The following is a 22,932-nucleotide window of genomic DNA, read 5'->3' on the forward strand; positions in this document are numbered from 1 at the left end:
TACAGCGATTGTATAGTAACTGTTTCAGCTAGAAACTATTTCCCTCGAGTTTTTCTTTTGGTTTTGGTGAGTTCTTGCCATGTACAAGTCCTGTGTGTGTGTGTGTGTGTGTGTGTGTGTCAGTTGGCATTATTCTAAAATATATTTTAAAGTTACTTTTATAGGGATGTAGGTATCACCTTTACCATATTCTGGAAGTTGAGTGATGATAAAACAACAAATTTAGGTACAAAAGCAAAAACCAATTACAATAAGTACTTGCAGTTGCTATTACAATTGTAACAGCAATAAGTAGGGCAAGCTAAGAAAAAAGTCTGTCAGAAAACCAAAAGACTGAACAATTTCCAAGGATGTTTGTAAAGAGAAAGGTAACACTCCTGTGTGAAACAGTAGAAATGAAAGCAACAATCCCTTCATCCAGGGAGGTTAGAAGAAGGAGTCGGATGCCCTGGATCCGGAGTTGCAGGCGGTCTTTCTACAGTGTAATTGATCTTGGAGAGGTTGAAGTCTCTGGAAAGAAAGGCTTGGGAAAGTGGGCTAATTTTGTTTGAAAATGCATGAAGCCCTTTGATATTAACAGCCCGTTTGGGGAGACGCCAGGAATTAAGATTTAGCCACAAGAACAAAGCTGAAGTGTCTTATGTCATGAAAGAAAGTAAAGAACGTTCAAAGGAGAATCCCGTCAGCTTCCCAGCTATTTCCCAAGAGCTCCTTCACAGGCAGCTGCCGCCAGAAGTTATCTGGGTTCCCTCAGCATGGGATGAGAGCACAAAGGATGTCGCTGGGTTCAGACAAGTCTGAGTCCAGAGCCAAGAAAAACTCAAGTGACAAACTTCAGCTGTAAAACTTCAGGCACGGAGTGTGAGTTTGTAGTCTTAAGAAGATTCAGGAGAACCGAAAACACAGGCTCTGTTGCCACCCTCGCCTTTCTAAGCGCCGCTGGAAGGTTCCCCTGGCCCCGCAAACAACAGGTGCTGCAGCTTGCACCCGGAGTCTGACTGCTGCGGTTTCCCCCACCCTGATGTCAGCGAAGCGGGCTGGAGGAAGCTTGGACACGGCCGCTTTGTTTCCCGAGCTTTATCCAAATGACGGACGTGGCATTTCCTCTTCCGCCTTTCTCGAAAGCCGGTTGGTCCTTTGACCATAATACTCTTCCTTCCTTCCTTCTTTCCCTCGTTCCTTCCTTCCTCCCTTCCTTCCTTTTTTTATCATCTTATTTTATTTTCAATTGTGTGTGCGCACATGATGGCAGGCTCCCCCACAGGGCAGCAGAGAGTGGAATCTCCTGGAGCTGAAGTGACAGGTGGCTGGCCGTGGCCGCCTGGCAGGGATGCTGAGCACCACACGTGGGTCCCTGTGAGAGCAGCAGAGCCACCTCTCCGGCCCCGCTCCCCGTCTCCTACCTTCTACACAGACGCTCTCTCATTTTATTACTGCTTTCTTCATTTAGCATGTATGTGTGTGCTCCCACAGGCATGTACCGAGGCACACATGAAGGTCGGAGGGCAGCTTGAGGCGGTTGGTTCTCTTCTTCTACCGTGTGTCCTTAGGATGAAACTCAGGTCGCCAGGCTTGGCAGCCAGCACACAGTGAACCATCTCTCCGGCCCCAACCGTCACTTTCCAATAAATGTTTTATCCGTGATTGGGTTTCTGATGGCTACTTGGCATCTGTTGATCTGTGTAACCCTTTAAAAACAAAACACAATTATTTTACTTTTATTTATTTTTACTACAAATTGTTTTCATTCATATATTCTGATCATGCTTCCCCTCCCCCACCTTGGCCCAGACCCTCTCTAACCTTCCCCTCCCCTAGCCATGCCCTTTATCTCACTTTTTTAAAGAAAACATACAAACATACATACAAAGAAACCCAGAAAAACAAAAACAAAAACACACACAAAAAACAAGAAACACACACACAACATCAAAACCAGAAACTAAAGTACATAAGCAAAAGACTAACAAGACCAAAAGAAAAAAGAAAGTCCAAGACAAGCAGAAAGAGACAAAAAGTCTACAAAAACACAGTTGCGTTTGCCTTGTGTTGGCCAGCTGCTCCTGGGCACAGGCTTACCCTGGAGTGGGACTGGCACACCAAGGGGGAGCAGCTCTTTAGTTAGGGTGCGCTCTTCACCCCCATAGCTCTGGTAGTGTCCTCGAGAGCTCCCAGGTGCCTATGACAGACTGGGCCGGGGGAGCAGCCAGGAGAGGGCCCTTTGCTAGGATGAACCGTGTAGGTCTTTACCTGTGACAGCAACAACTGGGTCCCAATTCTTTCCTCCCGAAAGAGAATTTGGCATTTGTTTTGTTCTGTGACTGAGCGTGTGCTGTGCCCTCCTAAAAGGCCAGGATGACTTTTCTGTCCAGAGCCTGGATGTTGCAGCATGGAGCTGAAGATCAGGTAGGAATGATGGACGAGGAGGCAGTGGGAATGGGGAATTCTGGGGCTGGCTCTGGGCTCCCGTTGGTGTGACCATGTGAAAGGCCCTGGTGGACAAGGCACGGAGGATCGCAGCACCACACTGAGGGTTTTGGCAGAAGTCTGGTCTCACGTGAGACGCCCCAAATAGTCTCAGGGTGTGTGTGAGGGAACTGGAGAAGACAGTGCAGGTCCTCTGAGTGTGCCAGCCAGTGGGTCTCTCGAAGGGTCCCTCCAGGCTGTGGCCATGGTATTTTCACAGTACCACGGAGCCCCTGCTCTTTCACCTTCATCTCTTTGTCCTGTGAAGAATGCCAGTGGCCATTTGATGTCTCCCACCCCAGGCTCAGGACGGAAACAGCCACGAGGACCCAGCTGCCTAGTGGTAAGACAGGCTTTCGCAGACGTGCAGAAAACGCAAAACAACTTGGCTATGATTTCCTTTTCTTTTTAGATAGGGTCTCATGTGTCCCGAGGTCTCCTTGAACCGCCGCGTAGCTGACGGTGACCTTGAACTTCAGATCCTGCTGCTGATGCTCGGCCGGTGTGAGGATTACAGGGCCATACCAGCATGGCTATTTTGCAGTGTTGGGGATCAAACCCAGAGCTTTGCGCACGCTGCCAGTGAGGTAAATCCTCCGCCGCGTTAAAGTTTTCCCAGCACACCTTGGCTTTTTCATAGTTATGTTATGGATCTGTTCTTGTGCTAATTATTTTTTAATTATGTGTATATGTGTGTGTCGGGAAATATGTGAGGATGTGCATGGAGGCGCTCACGGTCTAGAAAAGGATATCAGACGCCCTGCAGTTGGAGTTACAGGCAGTCGTGAGCTCCCCAGTGTGGGTCCTGGGAGCCTAAGTCTGGAGCTCCATGAGAGCACTTAACCTCTCGCCATCTTTCTAGCCCTTGTTGTTGCTTTAAAGGTAACTTAATAAAAACATTTTTTCATGAAGTTTCCAGTTCTAAAAAATCAGTATTTACAGATAGAACACACATACACAGACACACACACATACATGTAGTTTGAATGAGAAATGCCTCCCTCCCTCCCTCCTTCCCTTTCTCTGCCCCTCCCTTCCTCTCTCCTTCTCTCCTTCCCTCCCTTCCCATCCTTTTCTCTGATTTGAGCCTCCTGTTCTAGCTGTTACTCAGCTTCCTGCTTAGTTGCTGCCATGATTCCCTGCCGTGAATTCTCAGTCCTCCAGAACCATCCACCCAAATAAACTCCTTCCTCTGTAAGTTGCCTCGGTCATGGCGTCTCATAACAGAAACAGAAAAGTGATGCCTGTGCATACAGATGCTTCTGAGCCCACAGGAGTTTTAGGAGGATGAAACCAGAAGTGAGATCACTGGAGAAGGTGATGAACTGGCACTTCTTTTCCTAATTTTTGAGGGATCTACATAAACAAGGGCATGTGTGCTATTAATTTCTTCTTGATCCGCTGCAGAAATTCAGAGAGGAGCAAAAGACAGGCGTCATTACCACGACTTTCTCCATAGCGTCGGCCGGCCAGCTGTTATTGTAGCCGGCCTCTGAGATAGTCAGCTTGCAGAGACAAAACGTTTACCTTGGCACACAGGTTTGAGAGGCCTCAGTGCCCTGGTTTCTTTGGTCCTGTGGTGACAGACAGTGGTAGAAGCTTGTGGAAGCCAAAGCTATTTCGCTCATGTCCAGGAAGCAAAGGGGAGAGACCAGGGTCCCCCAACCCCCTGCAAGGGGATGCCCACAGGGACAAGACTGTCCACCAGGTCAGTCCTGACGTTTCTACCACTCCCCCAGAGGGCCCCGCTGGGGAACATTCTAGAGCCACAGTAACACCTGGATGGTCTGGCCCCAGGGCTCCTGGGTGTGCACGAATGCTTGAGCCACAATACCCACGGTACGGCACTGGCGTCCATCTTCTGTAGACCCTCTGCCATCTTACCAAACTGCCAGGGTGCATGCCAGGTAAGGGGCACTTGCATGCCAGGTAAGGGGTGTTGGCGCCGAGCTCTTTGCAGAGTGAGGATAAGAAAGTGGTCTGTGTGTGTTCGGTATCGAGGCAATTCTCTTAAAAGCTGCTTGGCTGAGCATGAGAATGTGGAAGCCGGGAACTCAGTGGGCTGACTGTATTGTCACTATCCAGCATCATCTGGAAAAACAAAGATTGCCCAAAGGCTTTGGATACAGTCCCTGTTTTCCTGTTCCTGGACATTTTGGTTTGAACATGGAATGTCCCTCACAGGCCCCCAGACCTGAACACTCGGTTCCTAGCTGGTGGCATTGTTTCGTGGAGTTGGGAAACTTTGGGGACAGACACAGACACTGGCAGGTGCAGAGGACGGAGGATGGAGGATGGGTTAGAGACTGCGGGATCACCTGAGGTCTCTGCTTCCTGCTCGGCCCCTTGGGTGTGAGAGATAGGACAGATAGGACACTCCTATCAGCACGCAGCCAGCTGGCTTCTGCCAAAATGGCTGCCCTTCTGAAAAGGGCTGTTCTCTCTCAAACCCAAATCCTGCCTCCTCCAGCGGCTCCTCTTGCCAAGAATTTGCCCCAGTGATGGGAAAAGAATGGACATAGCGGAGAAGGTTGGCGCAATCGTCTCCGAGAGACAAATGGCTCTGCTCTCAGCAAGCAGGCCCTTAAACCGTCCAGAGATGAGCTCTCATGCGTCACCAGGCTCCAGGGTTGAGAAATGCAGCGATCTACAGACAATGCGCTCAGTTGCTCAAGGCTGGCCAGCCGCAGCCCACGAAGTCAAGCCGTGAGCACACACCAGCCAATGCTGTCGCCACTGTGTCTCCTAATGTCAGTGTGTTCTTGTGCAACGTATGGGGCGCCCAGCCAGCCCGCGCTGAAGCAGGTGTGGGCAAACGACCATCACATGACCAGTGTGCGCAATGACGCAATTAAATGGAAACGCCCAGGGAAGAAGGAGAAACTGAGGGTGTACGGCTTACAAGGCGGCTCAGCAGGTGGAGGTGCTCGCTGCCAAGCCTGATGACCTGTTTGGTCCCTGAGACTCACTCAGTGGGAGCAGAGAACTGGGTCCTGAGGGTTGTCCTCCCAACTCACGGACATCACGGTGCACATGTGTGCACGGACATCACGGTGCACAGGTGAGCACAGGTGCACACACACACTCACACCAATCATACACATTCACACACACTAACTAAAATGCTGAAAGCAAAGAAACCTAGAATGCAATCTTTCTCTTGTGTATCGTGTGTGTGTGTGTGTGTGTACGTGTGCATGTGTGTATGTGTGTTTACTGGGGGATAAACTCAGGGCCCTTCAAGCTTGCTAGGCAAATACCCTACCACTGAGTTCTACCTCTAACCATTGGTGTTAACTCTCTAAGGTCCATCCCAGTGACACAGTGCTGACACAGGCTGCACACCTGAAGTCTGACTGCAGCACAGAGGCACATACGTGATGGCACTGTGGGCTGGACGTTCACACCCTCCACCCTAGTCCACACTGGGAGGATTAAATCCCGGCCTGGGTGGTAGTGTCAGGTAATGGAGAGCGAGGGGAACGTGATGGAGAGAAAGACCAACGCTTACCATCGCTCCTGACAGGGGCCACAGGGAGGGGTCTGCGAGCCGGGGAAGAGGCCCCAGCGGCGGCCAGCAGCAGCCACAGCCACAGCCCGGGCCTGGACTTCCAGACAGACGTCTCGCTCAAGCCGCCCATGCGCTGCCCTGGGGTGCTCACACGACGGCAGATGGAGCCAAAGCAGCCTCCTGTGGTGGGCGTGATGGCAGTCAGCGTGGCTGCTGCTCTGGACAGGACCTGGCCGCCTTTCTGCTGGGGGCTGACTGTGGCCAGCTTCCCCCAAAGCTCTGCCAGAAAGCTTTCGGAAGGCGTGGGCCAGCCTTGTCTGCGCACGTGATCATGCAGCCTTAACCTAAGGAGAGGCTACCCAGCGAGGAGCAAGACCGGAGTGGAGGGCCGGGGGCTCAGGCTTCCCTTCGCCTGCTCTGCAGCTGCCCCATGGGCGAGCACCCACTGAGGACACCGCCAAGGGGGCAGCCCTCGGCTGCAGGCGCCGTCTGGAGCAGTGGCTCTGTGGGTCGCGACCCCGGAGCTCCCATATGAGAGCCTGCGTGTCACATATTGACCAGCGAAATTACCGTTAAGAAGCAGCAGCGAGGTCATTTTATGGTTGGGGGTCACCCCGGCGTGGAGAGCTTGCCGAGCGAGCCTGAGGGCCTGGCCGCGGACCCCTGAGCCCACGTAAAGCCAGCTGTAGCGTGTACACCCGCACCGTGAGACCCTCCGGTGACGTGGGCAGCAGAGGCGGGACGACTTCCGCAGCCCGCCAGCCAGCGAGCCCGGCCGTGCAGGGGCCAGCAAGGGAGGCCCTGTGTCAGACCAGGTGTGGGCGGACCCAGGCTGACTCCTGACTTCCGCACACGCGCCACGGCACGGAGCCCCGGGCACGGAGCCGTGAACACGCGTGTGCGCACACGTACACCTGCAGATGTGAAAAGGTACCCTCACAGCGGTAACAAACAGCGTCCCTCGGCTGTCACTGTCCGTGTGCTCCGGCGGGCCAGAGCCGGTCAGCACCGACCCGCGCTGCCCTCCCCCTTCCATGTTTAAGTTCTGAGCAATGGCCGTGGACGCTGCAGACGGGCTGTGCCGTGGGATTGGTGGCCTCCAACAACTAGCTCACAGGTCTGCAGGTCAGAGGTCAGCACGCTGTGGCTCTGTAAGTCCCCTGGGGGGGGGGGGGGGCACAGGCTCCTCACCTAGAGGCTCCAGTTCATTTCTGTTCTTGCCACAGGATGGAGGGCTCGCTCCCTTGATGATGGTCAGCCCAGGCCCGTCCGCAGCCCTCTGAACATGCCAACTCCTGGCCACGCTGCTTCCTAACTGCGTGTGTTAAATTCTCCTGAAGCCTCCAATCTCTGGTTTCCAACATGTCTGAGCTCTTCGTTCAAAGGTAAATGGCTGCAATCCAAACTGAACCCTGAATCTCCTTTCAACTTCATGTCTTTTTTTTTTAAGATTTATTTTTTTATGTTAATGAGTGCTTTACTGCATATACATCTGAACTCCAGAAGAGGGATCAGATCCCAGTATAGGTGGTTGTGAGTCTCCATGTGGTTGCCAGGAATTGAACTCAGGACCTCTGGGCCATCTCTCTAGCCCCTCATGTCTTTTTTTTTTTTTTAATAGCCCACTGAATCCAATTTTTGCTACCTATAAATGCATGGTTGACCTTTCAGGGGTTCACATTCTAGAATAACACTGAATCTCCCTCCCCCAGCAGCCATAAACTAAGCTAGCTCTTCAGCTAGAGGTGGGGGCTTCCCTGTGCCCCACACCCCGTCCATGCTGAGCTGTTGACTGGCTTACTCTTGTTCAGGTCTTGTAAAGGCGGCCACGGCTGCTAGGGGCTCGTGAGACAGTGTGACCTGACACCTTCCCCTTGCCGCCAGCTCTGCTCCTGAGCTTCTGTCCATCCAACACCTGGGCGCGTCTCCCGGGTCCCTGTCCACGCCTGCCACTAGTGTCATTGCTTTAAATGGATGTTTTCACTATGTCTCCCCGCATGATCCCACCGGAGTCTTTCAGAAACTGTGAGTGGCTATCGGTGACTTCTCGGGGTCCCGGGCCCATGATCTGGGTCTGAGACACGCTCGTGGAAACTTACCTGACTGGCCAGATGAAATTTCCTGGATGAAGAGGGTGGCTGCGAATTCTTGGGACGCCTCGCTGAACAGTGGGACTCTGATCTCCCTCCCGGGCTGATGAGCAGTTCCTTCCTCTGTCGGGAAGTGGTGGTTGGCTTCCACAGTCAGAGACGCTTCCTCCTGTGACTGTGAGTGGCTAACACGGAGGGAGCAAGCAAATCTGAGTCAGGCGGTCAGCTGAGGTCAGCGTGGCTGACACCTGCCCACGTTCAAGTGCGTTATCAGTTAAAGGATAGCCTGCTGGTTCTAAAAGCCATCCTCAGATATTTTAGTCCCCGTACCTCCTGGCACGGCTGTCAGGTGTGCTGGGGCCGTCGAGACATGAGCAGAAGTTGTGGGAGTCTGTATGAGTGTCCACCTTGCTGCATCCTTGTACCACGGTGACCACGGCCTGTGGGCAGAGGCGGCCCGTCCACCTAGCTTCCTACCTGACTGTAGAGGTTCCTAGCCCCTCACACATACAAAACATGTAGTGCCAGGAAGATGTCAAGTCGCCAAGGCTTGAGGGATGGTGTTTTACCACACAGCGCCTTTACTGACTGACGTGGAGCAGCCGAGGCAGGTCAGAGGCCAGATGGGAAGAGGCCCGAGGCCAGCAGCAGGCTGGGTACTGTTGAGCGCTCTGGGTGAAGTGGGCCATCACATGCCTGAGAGTGACTCCAACTAAGGCGGTTTTGTGGCAGGCACTGACTGTTGGTCATGGGTGTCTGGGGAGGGGTGGCAGGAAAAGGTCTGAGGGAGACGCGTGTCGTGCCTGCGCAGTTTGGCCTCAGAGACTGCTCATGCTCCTCCCGGAATGAGTCGGCCACCGCAGAGTGGGCACAATTCACACTTCCTGTGCGCGGAGTGGGGCTCAGCTGGGGGTGAGTTACCATCCGATCACACACGTGGAAAGGCAGAGGCGTGGCTCTGAAGGCGCTCGCACGAGATGGGAGATGGAGTTTCTTTCAGGATGGTGCTGTTATTTGTCCTTCCTTCTACAACTGTTTGCGATCCTGGGTGCCGAGCCTGCTTGGTGAGCATTTCCTGGGCAGTGTGAGGGGCACACAGCCAGAGAGCAAGCAGCTAAAGGCACGCTGTCCAAAAGAAGGGCACATACTGGTCCAGGAAGCCCACATAGGACACAGCTGCCAGTCACGGCACCAGGAGTTAAGGGCCTGCTCTAGATTCAGGCATCCCCCACAAGTACACATAAACACAACCTCTTCTCTCATGGCTAGCAAGTGCAGGAATACGAGCAGCCTGAAGATCTGAGCAACATGAACAGTTCTCAGGGTTCAAGGTCTTGGAACAGAGTGTTCGTGAAGTGTCTTATGATTCACAGCCTGGGTTCACTCTGTGGTCAAACCAGAAAAAAACAGAAGGAAGCCAGGTATCTGGAATGAATTAACTCTCCCTTCCTCTTCCTTCCTCCCTCCTACCCTTTCCCTCCTCCTTCTCTCCCTTCCTCCCTCCTACCCTCTCTCTCCTCTTTCGTTCCCTTCCTCCTCCTCCTCCTCCCTTTCTCTTTCTCTCTTTCTAATTATGAGTACTAGAAACTCAAACTGCAGGACTTCAAACCTCCATATCTAGATTTCCCACACCAATGGTTTCATCAAGTAAGGATCGAAAATCTCTGGGAAGAACTTCGGGCCTGAAGATGCAGAAACCCCTCTGGCCCTGGTTCCCGGAGCACGGCGACCCTAAGGCATCTCAGCCAGCGGACACAGGCTGGTCCGTGCTGACAGGACCTGTGCTGTAAGGGACCCTGGTTCCACAGGTTCCGGCTGTGACCACCTCCCTGCAGACACAGAAAGAAGACTGTGATGTGACAGACGTCTCGAAGCAATAGTGGGGCAGGGCCATATGGAGTTCCTGCTGCCCCTTCCTGAAGGATCCGCTGTTTCTCCCACTGACAAAACGCTCCTGTCTTCTACGTTTCCCTCAGAACCTACCTGTGGGAATTAAATCACACATTGGTAGCTCTCAGAGGTGTGCATACATGTGTCCAGGAACCATGAGCTTTTTATTCCATTTTTTTTTCTATTTTATTTTTTCAGTTTCTCTCTATATATACGTGCTGTGCATAGATTGGATATTACATTTGTATATTACTCAGAGTCAGTTTCACACCAGCATATTCCTTATTGTGTTTTTAGGAACTTTGTCTATGTGTGTTTTGTTTTGTTTTGTTTAAATATAACAGAAAGCACACTGGAAAGTCCAATTCTACCTCCTGCGTGAAAACCTTTCTGATTCTGCTTCTCACGACATTGTGACCTCACAACTCTCCTACCTGCACCACTGCCCAGGTTCTCAGCTGAATCTTCCCCCTTCAGACTCACTCTCAGCTCAGTCAGTGGAGCACGCTGGGCCTCGGCTAACAGTTGGCGGATGAATTACATCCTGTGATATGGGGCCCTCGGATGGGGGCGGGAGGGGAAAGCAGGGCACTGCTCTGCGTCAGATTTCATGCTCCTTCAGAGTGAAGGCCCCAGCTCCCAGCTGCCTAGTAAGCAGAGGGAACAGCGGCCCTCATTCTTTCCGGTTCCCACACACCCACGCCAGGAAGACTGAAGGGAGAGCGCGCCCAGGAGTTGGGGGGTTCTGCAGCTCTTCCTCCTGTGAGAACTCCGGCCCCTGAGCTGGGCCCCATCCCCCTGCCTCACCCTGGGCACTTTTCCCAGGAGGATCCGCTAGGTGGCCTGCAATGAACACCGACCTCAGGGGCTCGGAAGGGGCATGACTGCTTCCCTGCCTTTCTGGCCAGTTGTTGGCCTTGGCCCTGTTTGTCCAGGCAAACCTCGGTGAAGCAGTATCCCAGCAGGCGAAGGGCTGGGATGTCAGTGCTGGAATCGTCTTTAGGCAAAGAGGTCTGCTGGACAGCACAGCAGTGGGTTTTTGAGCACTGGCGTGTTGTCCGTGGAGGCACAGACCCCGTGCTGGCAGGGCACTCTGAGGGCCGGCACGTGGCGTGTACTGGTGGCTTTTGCAGGAATGATAGGCCCTCGAGTATGAAGACCAACGGTGCATAAACACTTCAACCAGGAAACCTGGCTCATCCTAAGAGCTAGAGGAAAGCAGTCCATCGTCGCTGCTCGCAGCATTGAGAGGTTGGAAGGAAGCCCAGGGACTGACGGTAGGGAGGTGACTCAGCCAAGGGTGGCACTCAGGCACCGGACAGGACGGGAAGTGTCAACTGCCCTGCGCCCAGATGCGGGAAGTCGTGCTAAGCCACTGTTTTCTCTGGTTAACCGTGAATTTGCTACTTCAGGGATGAGCGTAAGAGCAGGCTGCTTTTGTCCAAGTAAGCTCTTACACAGACAATGAGTGTTACCACAAAGGGGCTGAAGAAAAATAAACTCAGAGCTGTGCTCAGGGCTGAACACCACTCCCCCTGACCCCAGCCCAGTCCCAGCTCAGGAGGCCAAGGCAGAGGGTGGTGAGTTCTAGGCCAACGTGTGCTACTTAGTGGACAAACAGCAGAGTACACTCCAGAGCCACCTTCCATGGGCCCCTGTGGAGGAAGCCAGCTGATTCTTGAGCTTTATGTGGGAGCAGCATCACTTTGGCCTACAGTAACAAAGTGCCACAGACTGGTTGCCACATGAAAGCCTACTTCTTAGAGTTCCAGAGGCTGGCAAGGATCGTAGCCGTCATTCTGAAGAGTCAGTGGGCTCAGGAGCCCTGCTCTCCTCTGTCTGTCTCCTCTGTGTGCTCTCTGAGGCCTGCTGTGCAAAGATGTAGCAGGAGACCCTCATTACATGGAAGCCACTTGACCTAGCCTCCCGGACTGCCGAGAGGGACCATCCCTACTTCTGTAAACTCTTCAGCCTCACACACTGGGCTGCAGCACCACAAGGCAGGCAGAGAAGCTGTGCCATGAGCGGCTGGGTGTGACGTGCAGTGTGTGTGTATGTGTGTGTGTGTGTGTGTGTGTGTGTGTGTATGCAAACACTCAGTCCATTTCACTTCTGTCACATGTCAGGGGGCACACAGAAACACCCCAGTCAGAAAAGGCCCCAGTCTGCTTTCCCCGTGGGCCTCATCGGACGTGGTTTAAGGCTCTGATGGAGGAGGCTGGGCACTCATAGGCTAGCTCATGCCTGCTGAGACAAATCACGTTGTAGCAGTCAGTCACGAGCTTTAACTTTAGACACAGCATCTGAACCTAAAATCAGGCTGTTACACCGTTACGCTGTCCCATCCATCGCATCTAACTCTTAGCCTACCGTTCATTTCAGCTGGTTTTTACCTTAATTGTTTTTTCTTTGTAATATGTTACTGGTTCTTTGAGCATTTCATACAGTGAACTTCGACCACATCCACCTTCTTTCCTTGTAAATGTTCCCAGATGCATCCCGTGTATCAACCCCCTCCCAATTCTATGTCCCTATTTATTTGTTTATTATTTATTTATTTTGAGGCAGGGTCTCTCTAGGTAGCCCTGGCTATCCTGGAACTCACTCTGTAGACCAGGCTGACCTCAAACTCAGACATTCACCTGCCTCCCAAGTGCTAGGAATAAAGGCATATGTCACTTCGCCTGGTCCTTTCTATTTTTTGGTAGCCCATCAAATCCAGTTTGTGTTGGCTGTTTACTTGTGGGCGTAGGGCCATACACTGCAGCCTGGTGGGCCTGCTGGGGGTTGCACCCTTAAAGAGAGCACCAATTTTCTCCCTCCCAGAAGCCACTCCGTGCTTCAGGTAGGAGACTTGTCTCCTCCCATGTCCACGATGGATTGTCAGCTGTCTTGATGTCACACATATCTTAGGTAAGCAGCCATAGCTGCTTTGTGCTTGTGAACGCAGTGGTCGAATCATGCCCAGAAGTTCTGCTCCCTGACCTCCAGCTCTTACAGCCTTTCTGCCAGAGCTTTTTGTGGGAAAGAGGGGTTGTGACACAGATGTCATTTGTGGCCTGAGCACTTTCTCTGTGCTTTGACCAGTAATGAGTTTCTGTGTTATCCATCATCTCCTTCAGAAGCAGACCCTTCTCTGAGGACGTCTGAGAGCTGCAGGGACAGAGTACGAATTTAGAGGGCTGTTTGTTTCTATGTCAACTCAGCAGAATAACAGACTCACCCTGGGACCTGGGAGCTCCCTAACCATGGGATCTTGGCAGCTTTAAAGTGCTAAGCCTGTGTTTCTTCCTGTGTGTATTTCCTGTGAAATACAACCAGAAAATGGTTGGTTGCTCCCAAAACATTCTTGCCCCTGTCACACCCATGGACATATATTGCCATGCCAGCCCTTATTGTATTTCAAGGGGTTCTCCACTGGGTAAGACTTCTGGTATCCCTCCCCTGGTCTCCCCACAATGCCCTGCAGCCTACACAAACCTTTCCAGTCCTCTGAAAGCCAGGGCAGGGCAGGGCAGGGGAAGGGTGCGTGCTGGCCAGTACCATCTGGATTTCCATGCTCTCTGATGAAAGTCCATGCTGTCTTCAGCAACTTGTTCCTACTGTCAAATTCAGACGAGCAACCACGAGCCATGGCAATAGCGTGCACTGTCTTGGAGGGTCTCCTCGGCACCCCTAATTTCAACTCACTTACATTTAACCAAAGAGGACAAAGTCATGAGGCAAGACACCGTCTGACCAGATGGCCGGTCCTCATTAAGGACACGTGCCCAGCATCTCCATGGTGCAGTAGAAGGCAGGCGACAGCAAGGACCTGGTTACTATGACATTTTAGGGACTCCCAAGTGCTGCACATTAAGGGGGACACAGTCTAGACTGCTTCTCCTTCTCCTGAAACAGTGGAATGAAAACAAAAATGCAAAAATAACATAGAAACAGGGAAATTTATGAGGACCGAGAAGATAGCTTAGAACTCTTGCATGCACATGTGCACACGCACGCGCGCGCGCACACACACACACACACACACACACACACATACGTCGAAGCATTTATCAACCACATATTATGTGCTGTACCCTGTGGTGGTGTATTAGCCCATTGACTCTTGCTGTAAGAACAACTGAGGCTGCTTAAGGAACACAGAAGTAAAGGCTTATTCCACTCACTTCTGTCCCGCATAATGTTATCCCGTCAGGTTGGCCTCTGGTGAGGGCCTTCTGGCTATATCACACGGGACAGCGTTGTCATGGGGAAACAGTCACGTGCAAAGACAAACCAGAGAGAGTGAGGGTGAGAGACTCTGTGGACTGGCTCTCGCAGGAACCACTGGGGGTCCTTTGGAAACCACATTTATCCGTTTAGATGGCAGCTGTGTGGCCATCTACCTGTGAATGTGCCTATACTGGAGAGCAAAAGTGAAGGTTAAGGTCCAGGATGTTAAGGTTTCAGGGACACACTGAAACCATATCCAGGTCACAGCAGGCAGGAGCTGAAGTAGCGTCGTTACCCAAGACTGGTTTCCATCAGTGCTGGCCCAGTGACTGCTACCATGAGACGTGTTACAGAGGAGCGTGTAAATCAAGGGTGCCTGGCCAGACAAGAGTCCCACGTGGGAAACCTAAGTGGTTGTGGTTCCTAGGGAGGCCTGGAGGATAGAGAGGTGACCTGAGTGTGGAGGAGAAGAGGAAGGGATGGGTGGGTGTGGGGTGGGGATGAGGCCCAGGGGCAGAGGACAAGGCATCACCCAAATCCTGGATGGCAAGTATGGGGGCTGAGGGGACTGGGTTGGTCCTACTTTCTAGACCAAATTAAGAATTTTATTCTACCCTAGAAAATGAAAAATCATTGGAGGGTCTAAGGCAGAGGTCAAATGCGCGAGAGAAATGATGGGGTTGGGGTTTGACTGTGAGTGGGGTTGGAGGCAGAGCAAGAGACGAACCTGCGAGCTATTTTGAGAATAGATGCAGCAAGGCTTAACAAAGGCTTGGCCATGGAAACCAGGGAAATGGTTCAATTTCAGGAGTACAGATTTTGGCAACTGACCAGGAAGGCTGTGGAAGAACAAAACTGAAGAGAAATGGTGACTTTAGGCTTGGATGACCTCCTAATGCTGACATAGAGAGAGGTGTAAGTTAGAGACCACATCTCAGGGTCAGGCGACTAAGAGCAACCAAGAAGGGTAGGTAGAGTGGCTTAGCAGGAAGCCTGGGCCAGAGCACGGAGCTCTTAAGTTGAGTAGGGTGAGGCTGGTGCCGCAAAGGAAGCTGAGGGCAGGTCCATGGGATTTGAGAAAGTCTGTGAGAATGCAATGTTAGCTCCCAATGTGAGAAAGTCTATGCGAGTGCAATGTTAGCACCCACGCTGTGACAAAGTACCATGATAACCTGTAAAAGGACACATGAGGACACAGACACTAGAGCCCAGCTATTCCACAAGCCTCGGCAGGAGGATTGCTATTTCAAGGCCCAGCAGGTAAAAGCTGCTGCTCAGAAATGAGGATCTGAGTTTAAACTCCATATCCACAAAGAAAGCTGGGCGTGGCTGCTTGAACTCTCAGAACTGAGTTGGACAGCCAAGTGGGTTTCCACAACCTGGTGGCCGTCAGCCCAGCTCTGGGTTCAGAGAGAGACCGAAGCTCTAGGGATTACGGTGGAGAGGGATAGAGCAAGACATTCAATATCTTCATGTGGCCTCTGAGTACACACGCATATGCACACGCACACATACAGACATACAGAGACGACTAGATGAGCCTGGTAACTTAGTAAGACTTCACTTAAAAAAAGAAAAAGAAAGAAAGGAAGGAAGGAAGGAAGGAAGGAAGGAAGGAAGGAAGGAAGGAAGGAAGGAAGGAAGGAAGGAAGGAAGGAAGGAAGGAGGGCAGGGTTTCAGCTTAGTGGCAGGGCCTTTTGCAAGCATGCGTGAGGCTTAGGCCTTAAGTTCAATACCCAGTACCACCATAAGGAAGCAAAATCATCAACAAGCCGCTCACAGCGTGGAAGGATTTATTTTGACTCAGGCTTCAGAGATGTCAGCTGAGCATTGGTTGATTCTGTTTGGACCTCCAAAGGCAGAACATCAGTGGTGGGAGAGGCCACATGCGTCATGGTGGCCAAAATGGAGAAGCAAGTCCCAATGTCCCCTTCAAGGGCACCTCTGTCTCCAGTGATTCAACTTCCTCCCAGGCGGCTGCAGCCCAGAGAGGTCCCTCCTCCTCCCTGCCCCTCTCCCCCAGGATGACAAGCAGGCCTTCCCTTCCAGGCCTCTGGTGAAGCGACATTGAAGATCCAGGCAAGAACACTTCAAGGCTGTGGTGGTGAGCGCTGCTGGGCATTGCCATGCCAACAGAGAGGGGCTGAGTATCTTCTACTTAGCAGCTGACAACTTCCTTGGCAAAAGTAGGTTTTTTTTTGTTTTTTGTTTTTAGGATGAGAAGCAAGAAGGTGAGGGAATTTGTCTATGAAGGGAGAAGACATTTCTGATGACACGGATCTGAAGGCCGTCTTCTTTTCTATTTTTTTTAATTTAACTTTGTTTTTATAATTTATTCACTTTACTTCCCGATTGTAGCCCCCTCCCTCATCTCCTTCCTGCTCACCTCTTTCCTTCTCCATCCCTCTTCCCCTCCCCTAGCCCTCATAAAGGGGGAGCCCTCCTCCCCCACCATCTGACCCTAGCCCATCAAGTCTCATTAGGGCTGCCTGTGTCCTCTTCTTCTGTGGCCTGGCAATGCCCCCCACACCAGGGGAGGGGATCAAAGATCAGCCAACAGAGTCCATGTCAGAGACAGCCTCTGCTCTGCTTACTAGAGAACCCACAATGAAGACTGAGATGTTGTGCTACATCTCAGCAGGGAGTCTAGGTCCTCTTCATGCATGGTCCTACATGTAGAAAATGCAAATAAATCCATATGTATCACCTGCACTTAACTAAAATCAAATACGTCAACATAAAACCAGACACAGTAAACCTGTTAGAAGAAAATTGGGGAAGAGCCTAGAACTCATTGGCACAGGAGACAACTTCCTGAACAGAACACCAACAGAACATACTCTGAGATCAACAATCAATAAATGGGACCTCATGAAACTGAAAAGCTTCTGTAAAGCAAAGGACAGTATCACCAGAACAAAGTGACAGCCTACAGACTGGGAAAGGATCTTCACCAACCCTATATTCAACAGAGGGCTAATATTTAAAATATGTAAAGAGCTCAAGAAATTAAATTCCAAAAAACCAAATAATCCAATTAAAAACGGGGTACAGAACTAAACAGAATTCTTAACAGAGAAATATCAAATTGTGGAGAAACACTTAAAGAAATGCTCAGCATCCTTAGTCATCAGGGAAATGCAAATCAAAACGACCCTGAGATTTCTCCTTACACCAATCAGAATGGCTAAGATAAAAAAACTCAAGTGACAACACATGCTGGAGAGGATATGGAGAAAGGGGAATCCTCCTCCATTGCTGGTGGGATTGCAAATTTATACATCCACTTTGGAAATCAATCTGGCACTTTCTCAGACAATCAGGAATAGCTCTACCTCAAGATCCAGCTATACCACACGTAGACATATATCCAAAATATGCTCAAGTATACAACAAGGTCATTTGCTCAACCATGTTCATAGCAGCTTTATTTGTAATAGCCAGAATCTGGAAACAACCCAGATGTCCCACAACCAAAGAATGGATGCAGAAATCGTGGTACATTTACACAATGAAATACTACTCAGCTATTAAAAAGAAGGAAATCATGAAACTTGCAGGCAAGTGGATTGAACCAGAAAAGATCATCCTGAGTGAGGTACTCCAGACACAGAAAGACACACATGATATATACTCACTTATAAGGGGATATTAGCCATATAGTACAGGATAAACATAGTAAAATCTACAGATCTAAAGAAGCTAAATAACAAGGAGGACCCTAGAGAGGATGCTTAATTCGCATTCATAAGGGCGAATAGAATAGACACTGGAAGCAGTTGAAGAGAGGAAGCAGGACAGGAGGCTACCATAGATGTCCTCTGAAAGACTCCACTCAGCAGGGGAGCAGAGCAGATGCTGAGACTCATAGCCAAACTTTGGGCAGAGTGCAGGGAATCTTATGAAAGAAGAGGGGAGATAGAAGAACCCAGAGGGGACAGGAGCTCCACAAGGAGACAAACAAAGGCAAAAAGTCCAGGCCCAGGGGGTCCTGCAGAGGCTGATGCACCAACCAATGACGGACAAGTCTTAAAAGACTCGAGTAGGAGGGTCAGATTAGACTACAGTGAGACAGCAAAGGGCCGAGAGACCACTGGGACTAGTAGCCTTAGGTCTGGGCTCGTCGGTTGGGGGAAGGGGTAGGAAGAGAGGCAGGAGGGAGAAGGCTCAGTGAGCGTTCTGCTCTGCGGTGCAGGATGGGGGTGCTGTTGACTGCCAGCTAGCTTCTTGGGAAGAAGATCTGCCTGGTCATATTTGGGCAGCCTGACATTACACCTTCAGAAGTCTCTTCTTGGGTCATCCCTGAAGCTTCCGGCATCTGGCCGAGCAGGTAGAGACTGCCTGACGTGCAGGCTGACAGCAGGCCCTCTTATTCCCACTCCCATGGTTTCTGGGCCTTTAGGGCCCTGGCCCTTTGCTGTGCCTGGTGTCTTGACACTCGCCATGTCTTTTCCTGAGACAACCTCCAGCCTCCTGACGGAGCTGGGGGAGGCAGAGTCAACTCCCCTCCAGCACTCTTCAGGGCTGTTCCACAAGCCTCTCTTCTGGAGGTGCTGAGGGCAGCCATTTTCCATTTAAGGATGCTGCATTTGAAAGCCATGGAAGCTCTGTGCCCTGCACTCCTGGACCTGACTCCCATTTGCTGCCCAGTTTCCAAGCCTTATTGCTCTGTCTCTTCTCTCTTACCCCTCTGTTTAAAGCACAGTGGGCTTTCTGGAGACACTGTAGTAAAATTTGGGCGTTCAATCCATCATTTGTATCCCGAAAGTCACAGGAGAGCTTGCCCAGTCCGAAAGCCCACCTGCAGAAGAGGGAAAGGCCCAGCGAGCCTTGTGCCCCTTTTCTCACTATGTACATATCAACACTGTAGACCAAGCTGCCACACGGAGCTGTGTGGAGCCCAGACACCCACTACAGAGTCTCAGGCTTTGGAGCACATGCTTGGAATTGTTGGCAACCCTTGCTTCTCACGGGGAACTGCCTCTGGGGCCTAAAGTTGGAGGACGCTGACATTCTTAATATAAAACGCTCAAGGCTTTGCATATAACCTACAAATACCACCCCCATACTTTGTCAGAGGAAAACAGAGAGAAGACCTTTTTCTTTATTTTATGTGTGGAGGATGTTTTGTTATTTGTTTGTTTATTCGGTTGTTTGTTTGTTTTTGAGACAGGGACTAAAGACGCGCGCCGCCAGCCTGGCACGGACAGACGTTTTGCTGTCATATGTATGTTCACTACACCCAAGCCTGGTGTCACGCACGCGGCTTTCTGGATGCACATGATGGATCGATTGCCTGAACCCTACTACAGCTTCTCCAGAAAGCTCTTAACTACTGAGCCATCTCTCCAGCCCCCAGAAAATAATTTGTAATAATGGAACTTTAGTTTGAGAACAAAGACCAAGAGTGACTGTGAGCAACGCCCTCTGGATAAAGTTCATTCATGCTAAACAAGCAGTTGTGTGCAGAGAAGGGAATCAAGGCTCTCTGCCTTTGTCCTCGAAGAAATGAAATGAAGGGCTGGCAAGATGGCTCAGAGGACAAAGGCATTTGCCACTAAGCCTGACAAGATCCAAGTTCAATCCCTAGAACCTACAAGGTGGAAGGACAAAGCCGGCTCCTACGGGCTGTCTTCTGACCTTCACATGCACAGCCTGACACACACACACACACACACACACAGTACATAAAAAATTAAATGTATCATTTCAAGAAATAAGAGTGCAGTCCTGGACAAGTGCACAAGCTACAGTGAACTCTAGTACGTTTGGAAAATGAAGAAACAATTAGGATGAACTGTGAGAAACAGAGAAAGCTGAGAAAGCTTTAAGATTGCCCTCCGAGGTCGGCTGGGAGCTGGAGTCACTGTTGAAAGCCAGCCTTCAGGTCCAGCCTCACAGTTCTGTGGCCAAAGAAAAAAGAAAAGGAAAGAAAAGATCTCTTAAAGGTAAGAATGGCTGCTCTGTTGGATTAGCCCAGCGGGGAATTTTCTCTGACCCTCTTGGGACTTAAGTGCTTTCCCTGACCTCTCTGTTCTATCTTAGAAAGAAATGACAAGCATGATTTCACTAGTGCCCTTGCTGTGTGCCTGAAATCATCTAGAGATGACTTACAACGCCCAGGCAATGCTAACGCCACAAAAACAGTTGTACGTGGAAGATGAAATCAACTTAGTTTAGGACATAGAAACTTAGGTTTAGTTGAGGGCAGTGGAGCTGCAAACTTGGAAAGCGCAGATTAAAGTGCCAAAGCTGAGTGAGAAGGATGTATTTATAGTTCCGAATGGAGAGAGCGGGAAAGGACATCGGTTATAGGCCAGGGATTACAACTGGTGCTGGCAGAGTCAGAACGGATTTGCTCTCTCTGCGTTGCTTATGCAGGGCCCCTTGAATGGAAGGTCAGTGAAGGACAGTGAAGGATTCAGGAAAATGGTTTGGTTCTGTGGGTCTCAGGGGATGTACCTATGGCTCAACATTGCCTCGTGGTCCTGCTTGCTGAGACCTGATTTAACAGTGGCCTCCCAACTCCGTTTTAAGTGATCCATTTTGACTTTCTTCCTTGGCATTTATAGAGCAATACAGCCAGCCAGACTGTCACAACACCATGACACCGAGGGGGCAGGGGTGCTGGCATCCCTGCCCCTCCTTCAGTGCAGACATGCTTTTTAAGTGGATTTCCCTTCCCTAGCCAGAGTGTGTGGACAAGGGATCCACGCACTGGTGCCGTACAAACCAAAGCCTTCAGACCCATGCTGGCATCGCCAGAGACACGACAAGAAAAGCTTAGGAATGTGTCTGTATGTTTAGCATGTTGAAGACTGACAAACTCTTTAAGCTCGAGAAAATGACTGGAATTTCACCCTAAAGTCTACAAAAAATACTTTCTTTATAAAGAATATTAGCAGAAATCTAAATAAATGAAAAAAAAAAACCCACAACAACAAACAAACCAAAACCCAAACTTACCGTAATCCTATCTGCTCCACACAGAAGTTTTGTGTGTTTGTTTTCAAGGTCCCAACCAGTTCTGGTCTCTAAAGCCTGATTCACAATTTTCAAAGTATCTAGTTCAAAACGAATTCCTGTGTAACAGTGAGCATTTTCACAATTTCCATCAGTTCTTAGGCCAGGTGACTCTGAGAAAACATTAGCTGTTTGAGAACATTAACAGCGAATTCAACAATGTTGTTTATAGAACAAAATCTCAAAGGTGTGATTTTGTCAATAAAGACTCACAAGCCAAATGCAGGGGTGAAAGCCTGCTGGCTCAGAGGGCAGAGAAAGCTCCAGCTGACCTTCCTCCTCAGCTGCTGCCCCAGAAGGAAAGCCTGGTCTCCTTCTCCACGCTGCCTTAAATACCCTCAACTCAGTGTTCCTCCTTCCTGTATGTTCTTATGTCAACTGGTTGCTTTCTGTGCCTCTTGATCTAGGGTCAACTTTAATTAATCCTGTTTACAGAAAGATCTTGGGTTAAAGGTGTGTGCTAGGGCTGAGCCACACCACAAGAAACAGGTTTTTCCCTGAGTACTCACCCTCTCACCCCTGAGTACTCAAGGCCTCCTCACTCCTGAATACCCACCCCTCCTCACCCTGGCTGAGGCCCTGACTGCTGGATTAAACCATGCAGGACCTGCAGCTCACCGTGGAGTGTGCTATGTGGACTCTTCACGTTCACTAGTCGTTGGAAAGCCAAAAACTACATTTCCCAAGCTTCCTTGTAACAGGGCTTAGGTGAAGTGGGTCAAGCTACACCAATGAAAGCTGCGAGCAGGCCTAGCGGGAGTGACCTCACTCTGCCAGTGGGGCTGCTGGTGGAGGAGACCTTTGGTCTCTGCTGACAGATGGCTTTCTGCTGGGAACCATCCCTGGACCCTACTCTGGAGGGGACGCTCCAGCTCCGACTGTAACTCTGTGAAGTATAAAACACCCCATCCTGGGGTCTTGGAGCTGGCCGGATGACCATGTGACCTCAGAAACCAACAGGTGTCTGAATCACAGTCTCCACATCCTCAATTCAACCAACCCAGATAAAAAAAAAAAAAAAAAAAAAAAAAAAAAAAAAAAAAAACGGTTGAGGGAAAACGTTTGATCTGTATTGAACGTCCGTGTCCTTGTCACTCCCACCGCTAAACACCATCGTGAGGCGTTGACCCCCACAGCCTTTCCATCCCAGCAGGCATTGTTCGTCGTCCGGACTGATGTGCTGATACACAAGGAGGGCAGTGTGCAAACACTGGTGTGCTTTGCACAGAGAATCCGGTCACCTGTGGACTCGGATACCTGGAGCCACCTGCTAGCAACCTAGTACGGACAGCAAGGGGCATCTGTGCGCAGATATGTGCACACGTGGGCCTGCATGTGCACCTGTGCACAGTCTGCTGTGACCCAAGAAGAGCCCGAGGTGTTGGAGATAAAGGAACTGCGCCCCTGGAGTTATGGCTGCCCCACTGTCTGCGGCTGGTCTATGGCCTAAGCCATTCCTTTAAACTGCCAGGTCTGCGTGTCCCCTGGGGAGAGGGCTTTCTGGGTCCCAGCCAGTCTTCTGAGGTGGCCTGCCTGGCCGCCTGCCGGTGGCTGTCATCTTGAATGCGTCACAAATGTCCTTCGAGAGTGAGCGGCAAAGACATGCGAACCGCACACCGGGGTACCTGGCCAGTCCTCAAACCCGAATGTTCCAGCATGTCCGTTACCTAGAACTTCTGAAGGCGCTGCACCCCCAGTGCGTGGGTCTAAGCACTGCTTCCTGCACGATCAGAAACA

General features: G+C 50.8%; 1 long non-coding RNA gene across 1 annotated transcript; it reads right to left on the reverse strand.

The window, feature by feature from the left end:
- Positions 1-1,624: 1,624 nt before the first annotated feature.
- Positions 1,625-8,162, reverse strand: LOC110559890 (uncharacterized). Its single transcript, XR_002477104.2, has 3 exons — positions 8,077-8,162; positions 4,351-4,557; positions 1,625-1,688 (listed from the first exon to the last, which is right to left on the reverse strand). It is a non-coding gene; the product is annotated as an uncharacterized LOC110559890 (long non-coding RNA).
- Between the last annotated feature and the right edge of the window lie 14,770 nt (positions 8,163-22,932).

This window comes from Meriones unguiculatus, chromosome 16, assembly GCF_030254825.1.
Source record: "Meriones unguiculatus strain TT.TT164.6M chromosome 16, Bangor_MerUng_6.1, whole genome shotgun sequence".
In the NCBI taxonomy this organism is placed as follows: Eukaryota; Metazoa; Chordata; class Mammalia; order Rodentia; family Muridae; genus Meriones; species Meriones unguiculatus.